At 33.3% G+C, this 21,034-nt stretch overlaps 1 long non-coding RNA gene across 3 annotated transcripts in view; it reads right to left on the bottom strand.

Moving 5' to 3' along the window:
• LOC106509395 (uncharacterized) overlaps positions 1 to 21,034 on the bottom strand; it is a 707,614-nt gene that overhangs the window by 410,545 nt on the left and 276,035 nt on the right. The window contains exon 4 of one of the 3 annotated variants that reach the window (XR_014837149.1): positions 1,380 to 5,377. The exons of the other annotated variants lie outside the window; for them this stretch is intronic. This is a non-coding gene — a long non-coding RNA (uncharacterized LOC106509395). Of the gene's footprint in view, positions 1 to 1,379; positions 5,378 to 21,034 lie in introns of those variants that run through there. 3 annotated transcript variants of the gene reach the window in all.

Raw genomic sequence — 21,034 nt, 5'->3', positions numbered from 1 at the left:
TATGCGTCAATAAAACTAAAAAAAATGGGGAAAAAAAGAAAGAATGGTCATAATGCAAATGGGGAAAGCATAAAACCTCAGAATAATAATTATACTTTCTACACAGTGTTTTCTACATCTCAAGTATGTTTCTCCATTCCTCATATTTACTAACTCATATAATCTATACTACACCCCTTTGGAAGTTGTGGTTGTCATTTCTGTTCTACAGATAATAGAATTAAGGTACAGGAGAGTGATAGCGGTAAAGTTCACATTCAGGCGGCCTGTTTACAGTGTTCACACAACTATTTATGGTGATGAACTGCCTTTATAGAAACCATGGTGAGTGGAAACTTACAGAAAAATTATGAAGATTTATCAATTTATAAATCACAGTTTGTTATAATTTATTAGGTATGATGAAACCTGAAGAAATAAGGTTTTATAAAGAGAATAATTCCTTTAGAAAAAGTAGGCAACATTTTCAAAAACCAAACTAAATATAGCATTCAATAGATAATCTACTATAAATCTCTCAACAATACCCATAGGATCCAGCTAACCCTACACTTTTTAAATGATTTATTACAGTGAAAAACAGTAATTTTATATTAAATCAAAATTAAAATTAAATGGAAATTGATGCTTAAAATTATTATATAAAGGAAACTAAAATGAATAAAGCTTAATTTTATCAAGAATTCCATAATTATATATGCATTTTCATATTTCATTCCCAGAAGACACAGAAGAAACATAAAATTACAGCAAAGTTAATTTTAGCATCAGCTCCTTCACAAAGGAAAATGAATTGGATCTCCAGAGGACATTTTCTCTCACTGTCTCTGAGGTGAATTTCAAGTCTTGAAGAAAAAAAGTGTAAAAATGTGGGAGAAGCCCGTAATTCAAACATATATACCAAGAAATTTAAAATTGTTATTTTTCCATGTATCATTGTTCCCAAAAGTAATGTTGTTTTAGTGATCCTAGATTTACATTAGCTTTTAGGAATAAAACACTTCATCTAAATAAAATTATATATACAAAACAGCTTTACAGGGTTTTCCTTTTTAAAGCAGTTTTGATCCTGAATGCCTCCCATTCACAAATTCCTTTCACCTAGTAGCTCAGAGAAAGAAGAAAACAGATGGATTTTTCAAAATAATTCAGCTCTAATTAAAATAAATGCAAAGAATTTATATGTTCTGACATGGAAATCTGTCTCCAACATATCACGTAAAAATGCATTTTGCAAAGCAATATGTAGTAAGAGTTGTTTTTTTTTTTAATAGCATGAATGTGTGTGTGTGTAAAAAAATGTCTAGTAGAACATTTATTACAATATTAACAGTGGTTATTACCTCAGGGAAGTAAGCTACAAAATCCAAAGAGCAGACTTTTGTGTTGTTCCAACTGTTTTAATAAAAAATGTATAATTTTACAGTAAATACATAGTTTAAAAAGAAAATACTGCTACATGCTGTCACAGTGACAACCTAAAAATAGAGATTTATTTGTACACTTGTTCAATATAAGTCAAATTCAAATACGGTCTTTAGGTCTTACAGAGGAATGTTATGTAAATCTCAGACATGGGTTTTCACTTGCCCAAATACTCTGCCTTTATGGACAGCAGTGCTCAAATCTAGGTTCAGCTCTGTTTGACTTTAGAGATAAGACATCTACTAAAGATGACAATTCTTATTTATTTATTTATTTTATGGCTATACCCGTGGTATATGCAAGTTATCAGGCAGGGATTGAATCTTAGCTGTAACTGGGCCATAGCAATTGCAGGGCCAGATCCTTTAACTCACTGTGCCCAGCAGGGGATCTAACCTATACCTCCACAGTGACCTGAGCCACTGCAGTAAGGTCCTTAACCCATTGTACCACATTGGGAACTCAGAAGATGACAATTTTTTAGATCAACAATTATCACTTGAGTAAAATAATATCCTTAAGAATTATGTGATATAATTAATAGAACCTATTTAAGTAAAGGTAAGAACATTTTAAAACATACATCCACAGTAATTTCTCATTATAATTACCAGCTTATTAGATCTCAGTGAAATAAGAACTATAGGATCTGGCACAAAAATCCCCTTTATCTCTGGATGTTCATTCCTTAGCTTCATGCCACAGAGCAGAGCAGAACAACTAGGAAAATGTGTGAGGACAGCCATCATTTATCCACAAAAGCGTGATATATTTATGCTACAGACAGAATGCTAATGTTTTGCTTGAAATAATATCTAATTTACTTATGAATGTACATCCACTTCCAACTCAGCTGTAAATGACTACGTCTCAGTAAATGTAATATGAAGCAAGATGGTAGGGTTATAGCTGACTATAAAGAGAGCTTTGATCTGCCAAAGCAAACAAATGGGCTGATACTCATTCACAAATTCAAGTATTCTTCTCTAATTATTTGTTGACTAGAAATGATATACTATTCTAGTTATTGTGTTTACCTGAAGTAGAGGGCAAAATCCAAAAATAACCTTCCTTTTATTTCAGTCTTCAGTGTCTTAATGATCTGCCTAATGCTTTGTATTTGGCACAATGCTTTTCCTGTTTTACAGTGAACTAAATAAAACTAAATTTGATACAATTAAATGCACTAAATGCATGTATCATGGTTACTGGTTTATTTTACAGAAATAATCAAAAATGTTTTTAAAACACAGATAGGAGTTCCCAAATAAGCAAGTCTTGGCACCAGATCTTAGACAATCAGACTAAGATCTGATGATGCACATGCTTGTTGCCACTCTTCTTGTCTAGATTACCAGCAGTAATTGGTCACACCTTTAATGAGGCTCATATCATTTTCTTTCCTAGCATCAAAAATTAAGTCATTAGTTCAAACCCAGTGACTAAATCCGTAGACCTCCTATGCAGCCAAGACTGGTTCCCATCTGTTTATTTCTGTAATAGTTCATGGATTTTTCAGCCACTGACTGACTCTCTGCAGAGAATCCAAGCAGATGCCAATCTAATATTCAAATTTGCGTTGCACAGCTATACCCATAATTTTTCAAATAAAAAAATCAATGATAGATATGGATTTGGAGGTGAAAGGATAAGTTGGAAACTTTCCCATCAATAGAAGAAGAAGGTGGCAAATGAAGTAAAGAAAGCATAAAGCAAATGAGGTAATATTATCTGCTTCTTAGCTTGAAGGACTGACTGGTTTGGAGATACATTTGAAGAGGACTAGAATTGTGACTAGAAGCTCAAGAAAATGAATTAATGAAAGTTTTGTTTGCTACTCCTTACCTGTGGTGCTACTGTTTCATACTAACTTGACCCTACAGAGCAACATTTCCACAGAACACTTATAGCAAAGACATGGCTCATGAGTGGACCTGAGAAGGGAAATGTGAGCTGATGTATTCTCAGCTTCTGTGATTCTAACTTATGGATCTTCCTGACACAACCAAGAAATAAGGATTTCTGTGGAGGAAGTAAACTAAAGCCCCACCTGGGCAGATGAGTCCAAATGCTAACGTGATCAAGGACTTTTATATTACCCATATATCCCTGTTTCCCCTGCAGACTGGTTACTCTTTGGGTCCTAGTTTAACTGTCACAAAGTGTTCAGTTCTGGCTCATGTCTTTTTCAGAATTAGTTTTAGCAAAAAATATCCCTTGGGAAAAGTAAAATTTAGAATTATTGAAAAAAAGGTAAAGTTTATTGCTTTAGTAGGTTTGATTTTTGATTTCTTTATATCCTGGGCTTTGCAATAAGAGGAAAATACAAAATATCTTTAAGATCTAGTGAAGACTTACACAAGTATTCAGACCACTTCTAATAAATGTTATTTCACAAAATTCTGAGGAGTAATAGATTTTAGGGAGATAGAATCCAATGGTTATAAGAAAAAAAGGCCATAATTAACTTAAAAGTGGGCTTTCAATATGTTTATTTAGCAGGACTATGTTTCTTTTTATCTAAAAATATAAAATTAGTGAATAAAACTATATGGATAAAAATCTATGTAAAGAAATAGAAATAAATGTTATTTTCTGAGAATAGAAGCAGAGATTATCTTGTACAAATTTATGAGTTGGCTACATTTGGCATACTCAAATCTGCTATTATCCTAACTCTCAGGACGATTCATTTATGTATTTAAAAAAATTTGTGTGGCTATATATTAGTCATGCAGCATAGTAGAAAGAACAAAACATTCTCCTGTACATGTGGAATTTATGAGCCAAAGAGAAAGCTAAACTTTAAAGAAATAGCCACATTTAAATTATAAAAGTAGAACAGTGGATCTTTTAAAAAAGTTACATGGTGTTCTAGGTTATGGTAGGGAAGATTTGATTTATTCATGGAGATAAAGGAAGGGTAATGGAAGGAATGTACTATCTGGATTGAAATATAAAGGCACTGATTACTAATGATTGAAAAGGAGATAAAAGAGCACAGCTGGCAAACGATCTGAATGTAAAAATGCTCTGTAGGTGTAAAGAGCAAAGCAACTGTGGGTGTAATCAAGACAGTTGACAAAAAAGAAGACTAGACTGGACCAACTGAGACATTGATTCCAGAATCATTCTCCCACCATCGACTGAGAATTGAGTAGCTGTGTTATAAAGAAACTACTGTACAGAATATCAATTCAGCCTTTTGAGCTTCTTGGACACATTTTGTGACCTTGACAGGCTTAGTAATCTTTTTGTTAACTGTCTTAATGGCACTCACAACAAAGCCTGTGTTATGTCACAAACAGTAACATAACTCAAGGAAGGAAAAATATGAATGATATCACTATGTATGAACTTTATAAGCATCATGTAACAATGGAGCATCACCAGATTTCAAAAATTTGAGGTTTTCTTCCCTGCTTCTTTTCCCTCATCCCTTCCTTCCCTTTCCTCCCTTCCTTCCTTCTTTTCCTTCCTTCCTCTCTTCCTCTAGAATAATGATTACCTATCTTCCTCATTTCTGTAAACTTTCAAGCAACACGAGAAAGACAACTATACAACACAGGTGCATAGCCAGCACTGATTAGATTCCATGATGGTCTACTCCACAGTAAAGAGGGGTGCTTCCATGGGTGGCTATTCCAAATGTCACCAAACACATGGCCTGGGTGAACATCTTTATGATATTGAAGCTGATGTTGTCACCAGGCCAAGCTTCACTCAGAGATGTACTTCGGAGTTGTATTTCTCCAGATTTAACTTCAGTCTAAACATTAGCAGCGACAAAGGTGACCTGGAATGGTAGCCCCCTCAGAGGAGGGCTTCCTCTGTTTCAGTCACTGCTGTGTCCTTAGCTTGGCACATAGTTGTACACAACAGACATTTGTGGAAGGGATGAGTCACCTCCTTTGCATACCTGGATTTTGTAAGTAACATGAGAATTTGACATCTAGGAGAAATTGAATCCTTAGTATTAATCTTCCCTTTTAAATATTTTAGATAAAATTAATACAAATAGATAGCATAATATTGCAATCTTACATTCACTTTGGAGACCACCAGTTTAGTCTAATAAGGAGGTTAGGTGGTTGTTGTTGCTGTTTTTTCCTGTAGTTGAGATTAGATACCATTTCACAAATTTCTGTTATCCGTGTAGAATTTAACCAATATGATTACCATATTAGAACTAACAAAATACCTCCAAATGTATACAATTCACATACATAGAGTAACTGAGGGATCTTTTTCTTGTACAAACATCTCATGATACTGATGATTACTGATTCTTCTACCACCTCTCTCCAACATAAGCTTCTCTTGGGATTTTTTCCCCATAGGTGTCATAACTGATTTAGCTTTATGAAAATGGGTATTAAGTTTATCAGACCAAAGGAAAGGGGGTAATGGCCTAGAAACTCAGTTTCCACTAGGTTATTCAGATTTCTTTATCTCTGTATAGATCTAGTCCTGAGTTGGAGAAAAAAATAGTAATAATATGCATCTTCGGTAGCTATGACAACCCTTTACTGCACTATATTAGAGGCACTACAACAACAAAAGCAGAGATGGACTTTTAGTGTTCAAATGTGGAAACTGAGGGCTGACAATAAAGAACTTAATATAAAGTTTCATATGTAATTACTAACACAGGAAAGACTACAACACTGATTCTTAAAATTCATACTATGTTAAAAATGAATATGAACTCAGCAAAAAAAATATGAATTTGGAAATAAACATAATACTGGATGATTAGAAAGGCATAAAATAGATATAAAAACAAAGCAGATAAAAATTAATATTATTAATGTAAGTTCACATTTTAAAACTTTCCTCTGCAAACAATATTGCTTCATTGCAATTATTAGTATATCAGTGTAAAAATATCACTTAAAGTTCTTATAATCATACCTATAATTATATAAGGTTCATGAAAGTGTGACATCCATGAAATAGAATATCAGTTGTAATAGATCTTTTACTTGTCATACATTTTCAGAAATCAATTTGCTCTGTTTTCATGATTAGCTCTAAAAATTGAATTCTGAAAGTTATAGCTCAGTGTGTAATGGCTGACTTAATGGAGATCTTAAAATAATAATTTATCCAAAATAAAACTCTGTGAAAATTAAGCAGATCCATATAATATTTTGTTAAGTAAAGAGGTCATACTATTATTGAGAATAAAACAATAACAGAAAAGATAGAGGAGAAATTATATCACCAAGCCACAGAGGTTTATCTTCAATATCTATGTCCTAAATACTTCATAATTTAAACAGCATTTAGTCATTCTTTCTAGTTCTCTGGCTACCCTAGATTCTAGTACTGTCCTTAGATATATCCTATGTGATATACCAACAAACCAAGTGTATTTTTCTTTATTAACTTACAAAGTATTTTAGCAAATTTCTGTATGACCCTTAATGTATGCTTGAATTTTAAAGAGGAAAATAAAATAAAAATAAATAAATCTATATTGGTGGAACTTCAATTCTGCACCAAGTTTTGGAGAGCAGAAAAAATAACTATGATTTCTGTGCCTCCATTTTATATGAATGACAACCTGTAAGGTACTATATGCCTAGAGTTTTATTTAAATCTCATATTAACCCTGTGAAGTAGGCATAATTATTCTGTTTTATGAGTGAGGATGTTGAGATTTTAATAACTTAGGTTACCTGCATGAGGTAGTGATCATGATCTATTTGACATCAGAGGTCATGCTCTACATGAAAATGTTTCATTTACAGCTTAGTGTTGAAGTATGCGTAACCAAAATGAGTGACTATTATTTATGAAGATTATGTTCAGCATAAACAAGTAATGTAGGGAGGCAAGCCCTTCAGGTAATTATTATTTCTGAAATCTTTTTGTCGTGATGATTAAGAATCATTTATGCTCACTGTAGAAGACATGGAAACAAAATTTAATTGATATAATCTGGTTCTTCCTCAATGTTTCCTATGTCAGAAGATGGCAATGCCAGTCAGAAAGTAAAAAAAACTAGAAGTCATTCCTGTTGCCTCTTCTTCCCCTATTCCCAATATTCAGTACAAGTTCTAGCGTGCAGATCTTTGACATATGTCTGGGTCCTCTCAACTAGTTTCTTTCTCTGTTCTCACCTTCCAAGACAAGTGCAACCCACCAGTCTTTCTGACCCCAGTCATGCCTTGTCCAGTCCACTCTCCCAGCAGCCAGATTCACTTATAAAACAAAAACAAAACTGAATCACATTAGTCTATATTTGTTAATAGAAAATATTACTTATGACAAAGTAATTATTCCATCGTTCTTTTATTTGAATTTAATCTTTAAGCATAAGGGTTGAAATGAAAGTTATTTTTTATTTTTTATAAAGTGTATGATTATATCCAATGTACATTTATGTATTTGATCTTACTGTATTTTTAATCATTTGCCTAAACTTATTTTCTATAAACATATATGTTTGCAATTTGGTTTAAAATATTTTCCATATGTCCTTTTAAGATGCAGAATTTCTTAACATTTACAGGAACAAAATATTTCCTTTGTGGGGTGTGTGTGTGTGTGTGTGTGTGTGTGTGTGTGTGTGTGTGTGTGCATGTCTGTGTGTTGTGATAGACTTACATTAAAAAAAAAACCTTTGGAGTTCCCTGGTGGCCTAGGGGTTAAGTACTCAGCATTTCCACTGAGGCTCAGATCACTACTATGGTGTGTGTATGATCTCTGGCCTGGGAAATTACACGTGGCATAGGACTAGCCAAAAAAGTCTTTACCTATTAAATAGTCACACAATTTACAGTTTTTTACCTTCAACAGTTTTCATTTTTTTCTCACAGTACAGTTTTCTTCATACGCATTGTACTTAAAGTATTAGCACAATTTTTGTGATTTCTTTGTCAGGTTTTATGTCAGTATTCATGTATCCCAATAAATTTACAACATTATTTTTCATAACTTGAATAAGATTAAACCTACCTTTAGAAAACATTTTTTTAACCCATTAGGTAGACTATTACGTGTTATTCCGATGAAACAGTAAGCAGACATCAAGGAATTAGTGTTGTACTAATTTCATTTCTATAGTTTTGTTTGATGTGCTTTAAGTTTTGTTCACTGTTAATAATTAGCATTACAAGTAGAAAATTTATAAAAATGTGAGCAATATTTAAAATGGGCTATACTGAAGGTAATTTACGTTACAAAAAAGAAAGTCCTTATTTCTTGCTTAAGAAATCAAATGCAGATTCACTGAATGACGTTTTATTGCCATGCCCAAATTTTATTGCCATGCCCAGAAGCCTATTAAAAAACTCCAGCTTATTACTGAAATTCCTATTAAAAAAATTGCTCCTTCAGGAAAAATATAAATTTTCAAGCCCAAAGTCACCTCTCTTCTCATTTGAAAGAGTTGTATTTTAATAGTATATTTTAAAAATAAAATTAAGTATCTTAGGAAAACAACTGATCTACTAGAGCATATTGTTGTAATTTGTGCATGACTTTCGAATGGTTTATATATAACAGAGAGAGTATACTCATTTTGGAATTTGGCAGAAATCAGAATTAAAATCTTTGGCATTTATAGTTTGTCACTATTGGAGATCATTTTCTGATAAAGTTTTTAAATAACCTCATATTCCTTTTCCTACAAAGCATTTTATTTCTTTATTTAGTGACTTATTTTGCAGAAGAGTGTAAACTACCTAATATTTTCTTACATACTTGCACCAAGATGTACATTTTATTCTTGTATTATCTATTGCCTCTGCATCTTTTATTTCCCAGTTACTTCTAATATTATTTCTGCTTCCTCTTATTTCTTCATACAATTTACCATTATATATAATTTATTAGATTCACCAGCCAATATTGTTCTGTTACTTAAAATTATTTTCATACATTGCTTTTCACTTCTAGCTTTGTAACATCATTTTTTACATGTTTACTTGGATTTTCAAATTTTTTGTTTTGTCTTTTGTCTTTTTAGGGCCGCACCGGCGGCATATGGAGGTTTCCAGGCTAGGGGTCTAATTGGAGCTACCTACACCACAGCCACAGCAACAGCAACGTGGGATCTGAGCCATGTCTGCAACCTACACCGCAGCTCACAGCAATGCCAGAACCATAACCCACTAAGCGAGGTCAGGTATCAAACCCACAACCTCATGGTTCCTGGTTGGATTCATTTCTGCTGTGCCATGATGGGAACTCCTGGGTTTTCAAATTTTTATCTTTTTTTTTTTTTTTTTAATTACAACGTTACTCCTGGCCAGGAATTTGCTTCTGTAAATATCTGTGTCTTCAGGGAATATCTGTGTTCCAATTTCCATAATAATTTTCTACTGTGCTTTGATCCTCTTTTTAATTCAAGAAAAGAGAGAACTGACACTCAAAAGAAAGCCATGGAAATCTGCAGACTTTAGGCTGGTTAATTTTGATTCATATTTTATCACTTTGGAAGAAGAATAGGAAAAAAGATAGCAACCTGCCCTTACCACTGTGAGTCAGTCTGTCCTGGGTCTCATGGAATCTCTGGGCAGTGGCTATAGCAGGTAGATATGTATCCTATCCTTTGACCCTTGGCTAAAGGATAACAAGCATTTGCCTGGAATCATTGTGCTTGACTAAAGGTAGATCTTTTCTTAATGCTGCCCCTGCCCCCTCTAACTATTTGAAACATTGTTAAAAAAAAAGACAGAATACATATTATGTATAGTGCTCACTCTACCTAAGGTCACCTGTGAGACCTTTTCTGCCTAGAGGAGGCTCTTTTCTCTTTATCGCATGCCAGCACACTCTATCAGTAATAATTTTTGTCCTTTTTTTGGGGGGGGGCATGCCCACGAAATATGGAGGTTGTCAGGCTAGGGGTTGAATCAGAGCTGTAGCTTCCAGCGTATGCCACAGCCACAGCAATGCCAGATCCAAGGTGTATCTGCGACCTACACCACAGCTCACAACAATTCCTGATCCTTAACCCACTGAGTGATGCTAGGGATCGAACCTGCGTCCTAATGGATACTAATTGGGTTTGTTACCTCTGGGCCATGACAGGAACTCCAGTAAGATTTTTAAATGAAAGGATTTTACACTTGTTCTTCTCTAATTACATTTTAATGAAAGTGATTCTTTTCCTTACACCCAGCAAGGATATTGATCATTTAGGTTTTTGTGCACCTAGTAGCTGCAAATATGCTTAACATGGAAGCATTCAGTAGTTCTTAAATAAGTTAATAACACACATTTATTAAATCTATCCCTATTATAATTAATTACATTTGCTATAGAAAAATTATATTTACTGATGTTAGAGGCTCAAGATGTTCTTTAGAACCTCACATTTTCCTTAGAATCTCATATTGTTATGCCTGAAAAATTGCATTTTTTACTAATTAGTCATGGAATTAAAATCAGTATCCATCCAAGAAAAATTTGTTTTATTTTTTAACACATATTTATATTTGGGAAGAAGAAAATGATGATGAAATTGTAAATCTCAGGTAACTGACTTTGCAGAGGTTTGGCAGAAGGTTCTTCAGCTACTTATCAGAGCTGGTGTCAACATTAAGCAAAATTCCATTCTGAGAATTCAACAGATGGTGACAGATGACCATAGGGATTATAAAGCATTATTTGGACAGGATACTAATCCTTTTTATTATTCATTCTGTAGTGTTATAAATGTAAGATTTTTGGACATGAGATTTTCCTTGATTCTTGTTTTTATGAATTACTTTGAAAGATGTAAAGTCCTCCCTTTATATTTAATAAATATATCTAATAAATAGATTTGAATATATCAAAACAAAAAAGTAACAAAAAAGGGAACTAGGTAAAAATGCGTATGAAATAAATTTGTTTTTACTTTTAAGTATATGTGATGGCAATATTGACACTGCTAATGTACAAACTTGGATAATTTTTACAAGTGTAAGTCACTCTAGTAAGTTTATGCTTAAAGATAAAGATATTTTAAAAATAAAACATAGAAATAAAATGTATTGGATAAGGGATTCTAATTTAGGTGATCAACTATAATTTTTTTAATTCATCACACATATTTGTTAAGCATATACTACGTACAAGGTACAGCATTTATTATATACCAAGCCTACAAGTTGGATTAAAGAATGGAAAACTAATACATGGTCTGAAGGCATAAATCATGTATATACATGCATATTTTACAAAGTAACATGATAAAGTTCATAAAAGAGGTATCTCATGTTACATGACTATTCCTTGAAGAATCATAAGATGTGTTATGGAAAAGGAAGCATTTGGAAAGGTCACTGTATTTACTGCTCAGTTGTGACTATCCTCCTTTAAATTAGTAAAGAACAATTCTTAGAGACATTAGGAAATACTGAACCTTTGATAAGTCATCAATTTATATTTGGCCAAGCCCTATCACTGGAAGGTAGAATTGACATCTTGAAGTTTCACAGACTTTGACCAAAAAAAGAAAAAAGAAGTACAATGACACCTTAGTATTTTTCTCTTCAAACTATATAGACAGAGAAATGTGCTGGGTATAGGTAAATCTACAGAGAAGATATACTACATCTTCTTGGAATATTTTATCCATTACTTGTGAAAGAACCAAAACTTTATTAGATGTAAATGGGTTATACATGAAGGTATAAAATGTAAATATATTTTAAGACAAATATTTCAAATCTACGTGACAATTGCAGTTGGCCCCTAGGTAGCTCTATGGCCTCAGAAACAAGGTTGTAGTTATGTACCCTCTGCACTTAGAATTGCTGCTGTGCATATATACTCTTGCAGTGGTAGATTTCAAACTCTTTATTACAGACCTGAGAATGACAGGTCCAGAAAATCCTCATGACTTTCTCTAAGGACACTGAGCCACAGCCAAGTTTATGTTGAAGTTTTTCTGATTCCAGAAAATCTTCTTCCACCACTGCCAAATGTTTTCTTTTAACCTCATTCTTTTTTTCCCCCCAATAATTTTCATGCTTTAAGTAGCTAAGGGCATTTTTCTCCTACTTATTTCCATTCTTAATACCCTATGACCTTTCTTTGTCTTCATATATTTAATGGATTCCAAATTTGAATTATTTCATAGCTTTATATATATATTATCTTCAGACAGACAGACAGACACACGCACCCCATCCTATTTTAGGACAAACAGGGACTTTGTCAAGACATTGTTGCCTTTTTTTTTTTAATTTTGGCAGAAAATTTATTAAATGCTCTTATTCTTTAGAATGTAAAACATTTTTTGCTTAACAGGATAAGGCTATGTACTGCCTCTTGTTCTTTTGTACCTTTGCCATCAGCATAGGGAGAACATGCCAGAGTTAATCTATTCTGCCATGAAGAGAGTGAGACAGAGAGAGGAGAGCAGGTGGTCCCAGCTGAGTTCAGCCTATATCAGTCAATTCCAGCTAACCTTGACATGTGTGATGGATAAGCATCTGTAATATGCTGCTAAAATTTTGTGATTACTCCTTATGCAGCATTATTATGCCAATTTATAACTCTGGGATTTATATTTCTCTTTTATTTAAGACTGTCGATGGTCCAGTTCCAAGCAAACTTTTCACACTCATCTTACAGTGACCACATTTAACAACGTTATGTTAAAATTCATCTCATTTGCCTTCTCTTCTTCCAGTCTGTTGCATTCTCACTGCCTTTTCCCCTTTAGATATCCTATAAAGCATTCCTAATTGAGCGCTGCTACTGATGGGCTTCTGGCATTTCTCAAAGCTGGGAAGTTCTTTATATTTCATAGAAGTTAATTATTTATTCAAAATTTGGAAAACATATTCAAGTATCATATGAAAATTCACAAACACTCTGATATTCTATAGAAGGGATTGGAAAACAAAGGCCAATGGGCTAAATCCAAGCTTGTGCCTATTTTTAAAAATACATTTTTATTGAAAAGCAGTCACACTCATTTTTTTTTTTTTATGTGTAGTCTATGAATGATTTTGCACTATAGCAGTAGAGTTGAGTAGTTACAACATACATATGGCCTGGGAAGCCTGAAGTATTTATTAGCTTTCACTTCATGTAAGAAATCTGCTGACTCCTAGTCTATAAACATAATTCTAGCTATGTATTGAACAGAATATTATTAAAATCATTTTTTAAATGCTGGACATGATGTAAGACATCTTTATAATGACAAGAAAGGTCAACCAATGTAGCTCAATAAGCTCAGAGTCTCTTGAGTTAAACACTAAGTTACACATTTTCATACTTACTATCTCTTAAATCCCTTCAAGAAATCTCTTTGGTTGGTACTATTACAAAAGAAACTTAAAAGAGTTAAGTCATTTATCCAAGGGCTTTTAGGTAGTAACTGGTAGTACCATAATGTTTACAGTTCTAAATCTATTGCTTTTTCTATTATATCACACTACTTATTACCTGGTTTAAATATTTTAGAAGCAGTATAAAGTGATTTAGGGATAGTTGGGATTGTTGATGACTTTGTTCCTGAGGAGTAATCAACACGTTTGCTCCTCCAAATCCTCATACTTTCCATTGTTTCCTCATCACCCATTTATAATTTCAAAAAATTTATAACTTCAAAACATTGATTAAAAAAATAGTGCTTGCATTATATAAGTTATTGGATATAACAAGAACTCTGTTAAGATACAGGGAACTTTATAGTACACAACATAGATATGATCTCTGAGGTAATTTGCAATAATCTTCAATTGTTCACCTTTTCCTTGTGGACCATAACCTTGTGTGATTTTGCTGTTCATCTCAGTAAAGCACCAATATATTTCTCCACAAGCAAGAAAATGAAAGAGGAGGAGTTAAGGGTGCCCCAGTGGCTCATTCAGCATCTCCCATCCAGGAGTGACCAGGCTGACTGGAACAGATTTGGGTGGGTGGAAGATAGATGAGCAATTGAGAAGGTGATGAGTTCCATCTTGTTTTCACTCGTTTGCCTTGTTTTTGTTATTATGTGTTTGTTTTGCTGTTATTTTGCTGGGTATAGATAGCTCTGCTGTATGAATTCCCTTGAATTGATGTTGAAGCCACCATCCTACTATATTCTCTCCTCCCTATCAGCCATAGGCCCTTCTCAACCACCATTTTCCTCTAATTTCTTTGCATGATCTAATATCGTCATACTTACTCCGGTCAATGTATAAGCTCTCATTTAATGATTAACATTTTTAGCTACTTTCCTCTATTGCCAAATATAGAGAAATTCAAGTATATTTGTATAACATTTTACTAATAGAAATATTTTCCTATACAATGTTATACATGTCCATTTCCACTTCCAAACACAACTTCCACTGTGCTTCAAAACAGGAGATGAAATCACTGCAATGTCAAATTATTAGTTTGCTGAGGAAGCTTCCAACAAGATGAACATTTCTCTTAAAGATCTTTTCAGGAAATATTGATATGTTAGAATTTGGCCTTCATGCTCTTATAAAATGCACAGACTGAAGCTAATAAGACTCACATAGAATGTTTGAATGTGTTTGTTTTATATATGCCATGGAAAATAACCATTTTAATTCTGACATTTAAACATGAGGCAATCTGGGTTTGCAGAAAAAGGCAAACACATAAAATATTACATAGCAAACTGTACAGATGATAACCTTTCACTCCAATTTACATTACTTTGAGACTAGAATCTTGCCTTGGAATTAAGTAATCAATATTTATTTACTTCCTCATATTTAAATTCTGGGTATTAAAGAACTTTACGAAATTACTGAAATACTCACAAAATAATTTTAATTTGAACTTATGTAATTGAGTTCATGAAATTTATCAGTCTGAGCTCTGACAGTGTCTCAGCTTGTTATATCTTTAATTTTTATATTGTATTATTTGTTTTTATTTGCCTTATTATTGCTTTGCTGCTTGTGTATATGTAGGGAAGAATATGCACTTGTTTTTAGCATTAAATGATTGTAATTAAGATTATGTTGGGAGATTTCTTAGATTATTGGCTCACTGCTGAAAACTAGTGGGGGGTGGAATCATAGCTGCTCCAAATTTAAAGTGTCCCTTTTCCTTATTTGTTAAACAGTATATTTATGTTTGCTTGTTTGCTTTTTTTCCCCAGATAGCACAGTAAATTTTTGTAATTCTAAGTACTTCCATCTGTCAATTTTGGGTGTGAGTAAATAATTCAAATTCTAAAATACTGACTTGAATAACACAGTTGCTGAAATATCTCAAGAAAAGTAAGTGCAGATCTTAAAAGGCAAAATGGCTGATAAATAGATCAAGATGGAAATGTGACACCTCCTGAATGCTTTCTGGGTATTAGAATGTTGGTAAGAGGTGAAAAATAAAAGAGGAAGTTTCGTTTATATAATTTTTAATCATAATATTTATTTGGAAAGGTTTTTTGTTTGTTTGTTCATTTTGGCCACACTCCTGGCATGCACAAGTTCTTAAGCTGTGGATCAAACCCACTTCCCCGCAGTAACCAGAGCCACAGCAGTGACAACACCAGATCCTTAATGCACTGAGATACCAGGGAACTCCTATTTGGGAAGTTTTATCTGAGCTAGAGCATATCTATTGCCATACTCCCACTGTAGAGTGGTAATTCAAAGTAATAATCTCTATGAGTTTTTATAAGCCACAAATTCTTTTAAATTTCCTTACTGTTGTAAGGATCGGAGGTATGGACATGGCAGATCATGAAATTCAGAATCTACCAAGTCACCAAAATTTGTTCAATATTTCTGGCATTTCCCACAGAACTTTAATATGCTCAATTTCACTGATTCAAAAACCATCACTAGGAAATTCATGGGGTCTCACATGAATGCTCAAGCAAAATTAATATGAATTTTTGTCTTATACACCTAATTATAGTCTTGAAACAGAAAAAAAAGGTATTTTTCTATCTTTCCTCCATCCATTTCCTTTCATTGGGCTCCTTTATTTCACATAAAGTAAAATAATAGATGGTATTATATTACCCTGAATTTAAATGACCCCCTCTTTACCCAGCCTAACAACTTTTGGCTGCTTCCTTATCCATGAGCTGCTCATGTATAAATGCTTATGTTCAAGAGAAAAATGATTATCACAGATATTTACATCTTGGAATTAACATTTATATATGATAACTTCAATCCAAATATACTCTCTCATCTTGGGATATATATTACACATAGTATATCCATTCTATACAAAGACAAATCTATCATAGCTGAATTTAAAAAAGATATAAAAGTAAATTAAGATAAAATGCACTTAAACATTCTTCTGACACATGGCCCACTAACAACTACACAGATTGCAAACTTAGTTTTTAGTAGAGTAGAAAAAAATATAAAATTCAGATATAATTGACTTACTGAACCACCGAGATATTTCATCAGAACATTTGATCAGAATCACTCTTTTACTATTATGCTGTCACATCTATTACTTATAGGCTAACTCAGATTCAACATTAAATGAAATAACAGCTTCACCATTCTTTATTCTTTGAGTTAATGAAATATCTTGATTTCTGAAAAAGGCAAGTATCCTAGTACAAGTGCTGACCAGCTTTCTAACTGGGCAATAACAAGTACTTACTATGTACTAACAGTTTGCTAAGTGCCCAACAAATTCTGTTTATAAAGTTATCTCAGTTATCATTCATACTGGGTGATAGGTATTACCAATACTGTTTCATAGATTTTGAGGATTATATCTTTAATATTTTAAGGTCTCTAAAATCAGGGTTTATTTTACAAGCCAGGATATTTTGCTATTAGTGTTGACCTGGCACCAGCTATGATGTGATTGTTGATGCCCAAGCATTAACAAATATCAGGAAAGCAATATCAAAACTTGCAGATCTGGACTAAAACAAGTTTTCAAGAAAATCCTAGTAGCCATACTAGTGAAGAATTGTTTTAACTTTTGGAAGTGAAAGAATTGTGGAAAGGGGGTAGTAAATCAAACATGTTTATGAACACTCCTAAAACTGAAGTAAAAACTTTTTATGGGTTTACTTAATTTCAAGTAATTTTTAAGAACACAGTAATATTATATTTAAAAATATTTTAAATATTATCTAAAGAGATGTTGTTGATCACCAGTGCCATTTATGGCACAAAGGATTATACGTAAAGACAAGAAAATTAATCACTCTGAGCTGACAACTGAGACGGAAACATTAGACTCAATGTGAAAACACTGAGGAAAATTTTAATCACTATGTTGCTTATATTTTTCTTTTTATATATCCATGAGCGTAAGGATTAAAATAGCTGTTCCAATAAATACACAATACAAATTTACTGAAAATAAATTTTAACTGGCAGATTTTTTTTCTTCCTTAGAGGTATAGCAAAAAAATGAAATACCTTATAATCAAAGGTGTTTCAGAAAAGATGAAATGTTGCACTCCCACTTTATTGATCAGGGAGGTAGTATTTTACAAATTAAGTCACTTGCACCATGTTTCTTAACTAGCAAAGCCGAGATCTGAGTACAAACAGAGAATTGTTGCTATAAATAAATGCAAAAAACCAACTGCTGATCCACAAATTGGCATAATTCTACCAATCTGACATGAAGATTTAGTTGTCATATCAAAATATTTGAGACCACTGAGGTTTTCTCCAGATGAAGGGATTCTCTGATTCAGTTACACTGTAGCAGGAGGATAACCAACAGACAGATAAATACTCTGGGCTAAAAGTGCTTGCTCCGACCTTTGACCTTAAACTCAATTTAGGACTTGTGGAAAAAGTGTGACACTATCTCCAAATTTTCTTTATCTGTCATATGCCTCCTTACTCTACTTCATTCTTCCCTGTCTTATCTGAGATGAATACTATGTATCCTATTTTAAGTAAAAACTGGATTTGATTTTAAAATACAAAATGTCATGTTTAGGGACATTTTAATTCAAATTATTTTCTAGGAATGCTACTCACTTTACCTGGGCCTTCAAATTTTCTAGTCCCCCTTCCAAGAATCCTCTTCCTCTGACTCACTCCTTTCAGTTGCAAGTCTCACCTCAAAAGAACGTTTCCTTTAGCTAGAAGTTTTCCTTGCCATGTTTCCCACTTAACCTTGATATGATTACTTTTTCCTCTCTGTTTTTATATTATGCTAATGTAATGGCAATATAAGTGCTTATATTTAAGCATTTCTGCCCCTATGTAAACTGGTCAGCTCTACTGTGTAACCCTGTGTCCAGCATATTGTAGGCCCTTCACAAGACATCACTGAGAAGTCAATGAAAAGGAAAATACTAAAAGGGAATTTGATCTCTAAGTTTATATTCATTTGTGTAACTGAACAAATATCTGATACTAAACATAATGTGAATTTTGAAACAAATTTGGAAAAGTTAATCCTTGCTGAAGTACTAAGGAAGATAAATGGTCTTAACCTATACAAAATAGAAATTCAGGGACATAGCAGGAAGATAAGAACATGCATCTATCTACTGAAGCAATTTCTGGTCAAAAGCTGAAAGATTCTTCATTTCTCTCAGAATATTAGGTCAAGATTGCAATTCAGTCACCTTGGTTAAATCATCTTAGTAGAGGTTCCTGAGGGTCTATGATTCACTTTAGATTTTTTTACTGTAGCTTGATTAAAAATATATTAGAGAACTGAGACTGATAAAATGTTTCATTTCCTTCATTCACTAGATAATAAATGTTTACTGGAGGGACTGAGATATTTCCTTCAGGAACAAAGTGATGGAAATAATCATCTGGCTTACTATAGTTCTTCAAGTAAATTTCTGGTACTGAACTCCATACATTCTCTTGTTCTTTGTAAGTAGTACATGAGGAATAGTGAGATGTTCCACAGGATCTCAGAGATAAAACAGAGTTGACTTCTAAGATTTAAACTAATCAAACCTGTGGACAATGGGATAAGATATAGAGTTTGTGTCAGAACCACTATCTAGATTATTAAAGATTGTCTCAAAAGAAGGAAATGACACGTTTAGAAATTTAAGTTTGATTATCCCCCATTCCTGAGTTTTCTCTAATTCAATACTCACCACAAATGCATCTTCTTTCCATTTTGGCTTCCTAAGAACTTCAGTGGAATGAAAGTCTGTCATAGAAGAGTGTGGATTGATCCTAGGAGCCTAGGATCCTATTAGATCCCAGTCATCTCATTCTGACACAAGAATAAAGATCACCTGAGACTTGATAAACCCATCAGGTTAAAGTCCAGCTGGATTCTTTGAATTTCGTTGTGGAAACACTTCTGCTAATGCACAATGGTTGTATCTGCTTTCCTAACATCAGTTGTTCCTTGATGTTAATCTTAAAAATTTATTTGACTATATCCTGAATAGTCCATTCTTTTTCTTTCAAGGCAATAAAAAAAAAGGAACTATCTACATACAGAGATTAAGATTATCATCTCGTTCTAGAATCCAAGACATGCAAGTGATATTACAAGTAGGCTGAAATTCAGCTATCACCATTATCTCTAAAATGATAACAGTATAATTTTCCACATTTCTCTCATCAACTGAGAGCTTACATGTTACAAACTGTCACATCATTCAAAACATTTACTTATCAGAATCATAGAATCAAAAATTAAACGGGACCATACAGTTTATCTAATTTAACTTTCCACCTGAACACTTTATCCCACACAGTATCTGTAAGTTGTAAAGTGAGGCTTTACTACTTTGAGAAGCTAATTACTGAGCTACCTTTTTGATGTAGCTCTGATTGTAAAAATGTATACCTCTCTAAAACTTGCAACAACTATTACCAGATCATGATTTAGGCTATAGAGTGTTAGAACTCTTTCTGTGAATATACTTCCCCCACGCTTACATTTGCTTGTTTAAATTTGGTCTCTAAACAGTTTCGACATATCTCCAGCCTAACTGGTTTTTTATGAATAAACTTCATTTTATCTATATAGCTCTTTTTTAAAAAATAATTCAATGAATTTTATTGTATTTGCAATTGTATAACCATCATTACAACCTAACTTTAGAACATTTCCATTCCAAACCCGCAGTCCACTCCTCCCTCTCCCCTCCCCCACCCATCCCCTTTGGTAATGGTAAGTTTTTCAATGTCTGTGAGTCTGTCTCTGTTCTGCAAATGAGTTCAATTTGCATCCCTTTTTAGATTCCACATATAAGTGATACCATAACGATGTTTGAGTAGTTTGCTCTAAAGATTGTGTTATCCCAAGGATATTCTGGTAATTGGTATCTATTTTTATGTAATACCCCAACATTCTACGATGGTATCTGTTAGTTTAGTGGGTAGGTAAGGTTGGCACCTTGTAACATTGACAGATACTGCATTTACCGCCAGCTTGAAACCACTAAATGTTTTCACGTCCTGATGTAAAGCATGTGAGTCCTACTACCTGCATCTATAGTTATGCAGCACTTAGATTTAATGAGGGAGCTTATATTTCTCCATTAACTTTGTTTAGCCATAATGTGATCAGAGAAATGATATTTCTTGACTATCTTCAGAAAATTACACATACTGTCAATTCTGTTTTGTTACATTATCTGCAGTCTCAAGGAGCCAAAAAAATGTAAGCCCCTGAGATAATCCTAATTAAGGAGTGTTTTAGGCTATTTGACTTGTTATCCTTGTGACCGCTAGGCTATCACAAT

Source organism: Sus scrofa, chromosome 2, assembly GCF_054392235.1.
Source record: "Sus scrofa isolate SSC_HxYL_T2T_F1_AM1 chromosome 2, Sscrofa_HxYL_maternal_Yorkshire_Landrace_v2.0, whole genome shotgun sequence".
Taxonomy (NCBI): Eukaryota; Metazoa; Chordata; class Mammalia; order Artiodactyla; family Suidae; genus Sus; species Sus scrofa.
This window is presented reverse-complemented; position numbering and strand designations above follow the sequence as displayed.